Source organism: Magallana gigas, chromosome 7 (assembly GCF_963853765.1).
Source record: "Magallana gigas chromosome 7, xbMagGiga1.1, whole genome shotgun sequence".
NCBI lineage: Eukaryota > Metazoa > Mollusca > Bivalvia > Ostreida > Ostreidae > Magallana > Magallana gigas.
Window position 1 is genome coordinate 15,016,903 of NC_088859.1, and position 3,750 is coordinate 15,020,652.

The 3,750-nt window shown below is 33.1% G+C and overlaps 1 long non-coding RNA gene across 1 annotated transcript; it reads left to right on the forward strand.

The window, feature by feature from the left end:
* Window positions 1-520: 520 nt before the first annotated feature.
* Window positions 521-2,006, forward strand: LOC136269972 (uncharacterized). The gene is made up of 3 exons (XR_010707591.1): window positions 521-649; window positions 869-937; window positions 1,091-2,006. It is a non-coding gene; the product is annotated as an uncharacterized lncRNA (long non-coding RNA).
* The last annotated feature ends 1,744 nt before the right edge of the window (window positions 2,007-3,750 follow it).

Here is a 3,750-nt window from a genome sequence, read left to right on the forward strand (position 1 = left end):
AAATTAACAGTTTTTTTTTTGTATAGAAACTCGCCCCTTAGGAGAGTATGGAGCACATGTCGATACTAATGTGGATAAAAGTACATTATAATCAAAATACTTTCACAATTTAAAAAAAAATATCTTTTAAAACTTTTTGGACAAGGTAAGAAGTTTAAAAGCCCTATACTGCAGTAGCGGGATTCGAACTCAGGATTTACAGATTCGTAGTTAACGTTAACGTTCTAACCCATATGCGCTACGCTATTGGTAACAATTTCGAAAAACAGAATTTTAATTAAATTATGCTTGATTTTATTGTTTATTTCGATTTGATGTAGGTCACATAAAGGAGGTGTCCCATACTACCGTGCATACTTAAAACCCTCAATAATGAACAACGCATATCTCAGATGCAAAAAAAATGCATAGTTTTCCTTAGGATAAAGTTTGGGGATTTTGGTAACTCTAATAGAAATTTACCTTGGTCGTTTCATATCGGCTCCAAAACAAATATATACGAGTACACTGCATGTGACATGAACATAAGCAGTGAAACCGAATGTAGCAATTAAACGATTAGTGGACACTATCTAGAGAAAAAGTTTTACCCCATGGACTTACATTTCACGTTGAACACCGTGGTAAACTACATACCAGTAGATTACATGTAAGTTGTGCGTTATTCCATTAATTTATTGTCATTTACAGCCTATGAAATTACTGTTAATGAAATCTTTGCTGTACAATATATCTTTTATTTGTGTCTAGTGAGTGTAGGAAACACAGCGTTGCTCGCATTAATTACGGTTTATTTTTGTGGCATCATTCTGATATGTGGTCGAAACTTTATTGACTTATTATTTTTTTAAATAAAAACTTTAAATAGGGATTGGTCGAATTTCGGAAAGGCGCTCTAGTTTTGGATGTGTATTGTCTAAACCATTAACATATACATGTAAGTAAGATGATTATTTTTTTATTTAATATTTTTCATATCACATTGCAATTTATACAATCTTTTACGTCAGAAAATAATTCCATCAGATATATCTTTAGAATACAAATGTTTTAATTTCAATTTCTTTTAATTTTCCTATATCTTTTACAGGGTTCTCCGTTTAAAGAAGATAGGTGTTGTCTACAAGTGCCCGAGAAGCTGCTATTGCTTGAATTACCTATTGCTGGGACATGGCTTCTTTATGTCTTTTTTATAACCAACCCGTCCCACACATCATGTTTTATTTACATCAGACCAATTTGTATCGAATCCCCGGGAGTAACACGGTCGCTGAGGGATTTGGGAACAACCTTGGGTTCTATCACAGCTAGACATATATACAAATCCAGAGGTCGCTTTTCAAGAATCTAAACTGTGTGGGGAGCGACAGAAATTTGTCTGCGCATGCCAGACTAACACGTTATATTTGAAATTTTCTCCTAGGATAAAGACGTGTTCCGTTACCCTATCTGTAAAAATAAGGAGGCAAATGACAGATTTCCGATCAACTTTTTAAAAATTCATTAACCAATCACGATGTGCTGCACAATCACAAAATTACCAAATAAGCATATCTGTAGGAACAAGAAGGCAAAAGACCGACTTCCTGTTGACTGCTGGAGAAATCTTGCCGCCCCCGCATATCGTTTTGACATTTTGGCACCCTGACCTCGATCTACTTATTCTAGGAATTGGATTTGTATCTTCTATGTATACTTGTACATTCACGTCTGCTGACCTACAGATGATCGTGTTTTGACCTCCATCAAAATACATTCTATGCGCCTATACTCATTACTGGAGTCGTAATTACACTGACTCATCTCGAGCCAAAAATAAATGCACCATCTACAGATTCCCGCATTCCGCCAGATGACCGATTCAACCCACAACACATGCGGCCAAAGCTGATGAATATTTGTTCTGTTCGGAGATAAATGTACCAAGTACCAGCAAAATGATCAAGACCATCCAGTCACGTCTACACATATCAATTTACAAATTTTATCTTTTAGAAAGAAAAAGAAATTTAGCCAAAACAGATTTTTTTTTTCCAAATACATGTATCTAATATTGGACATCTACTCTCTTTCGAAAACACGACTTGGGTTATATTTTTAAGATGATAAAATTTTGTCAGATGACCTTGATGATGATGTCATTGAATGACATTCTTTAACATTATATTTTAAACTCCCGATTAAGAAGAGTTTAATAAATTAACCATGTGACAAGGAATAACATACATGTATCATTAAACAGAAAGTAATATATTTTCACTGCACGACGATGTCAGAAGTGATTCCTAACACACTGTTATCAAAATAATCTACTGACCGTTTGGCCATTGCGCCCATCGTTTCGCCATGAACTCCCATTTTCTGTGTTTATGAACAACAAGGACGCCGCAACTTTGAACTCTTTGATTTTATTTCTTGGTATAAAAATGTAAAAACAAAACTTTCATGGTATAAACGTAAAAATTATGTAAATCCGGTCAACAATCAACTGCATGTTTGCAAGAACGTAAGTAACTGAACACACCTCTGTAATGCTACACAACAAATTGATGATCTACTTGTATATTTATCATTTTGTCAGAATAACCTCAATAATGACTAAGCCTACTGCTGAAAAAAGAAAACACATCGATTTTAATAATAAATGATCTATGGATATCATTACAAGGATCGAAATAAAAAATGAACAAAAATTAATTTTCCAACACACATTGAATTTACTTGTAAAATGTTCAAATATATCGTGTGATAACTTTTTAAAAATATTTTCAAACAAATTAGTTTTTCTCAAATTAACAAAATAAAACCCAGAATTCTAACTATTTTTTGTATTTATTCAAATAATTTTATCTTCAAAGTCTTGAAATATATATCATGGGAAAATAGTATGAATCTGATGCTTTGAGAATGTGGCTTAAAATAATAAATACAGATAGCACTAAAATGCTCATAGAATACAAACACATGAAAATGATTTGATTGTAACAAAACCAAACTAAAGACAAAAAGTATGGAATTCTCTAACTAAATAATCCGTTCCAAAAAAACAAAAAACGAACAAAAACGTTTCACTCGTAAATGGCTGCCCCAAAAACTCTATTTTCTTTTTCACATACCCGTATGTTGCATTGAACGAACACAAGGCAAAAATGAGGAGATATGAGATCCATACATGCATTGATTGTTCGTCTTTCTCCTTTAACACGTAACTATTATGCCACAATGAAACAATGATAATGTTCTCAATCTTGTAAAGTTGATATTAAGCAAAAAGGACGGATAGTGCGTTAGAAAGCTTTCAAGATATCAAGACACTAACACAGCATCTACTTGTATCTATAAACAGGGAAAAGCAAATGAAAAATTAAGCAGAATCCATCAGCAGGAATTCAGAATGTTAATTAAATGTCTTAAGTACACTGTTTTATCAAATCACTGCAAAGTGGTGGGAGTAATATGTACACACTGTCGGTTATAAACGTATGAAAACTAGCACAAGCTATACATATATACATGTACATGTTAAGTCTATTCTAAAACAGGTTTTCTCATACACAAATGAACTAATGGCAGGATAACAGCTACTACTATTTACATTGTAGATTTACATCATTTTCCATGAAATGAACACTAGTCCTAAATCATCTCCTTGAACACAAGTATCACTTTCATGAGTTGAACACAAGTTATTTCTTCCAAACACACAGTTACTCTGTCAACCCTCAGATCTAAAAATCTGAAAGCAAACAG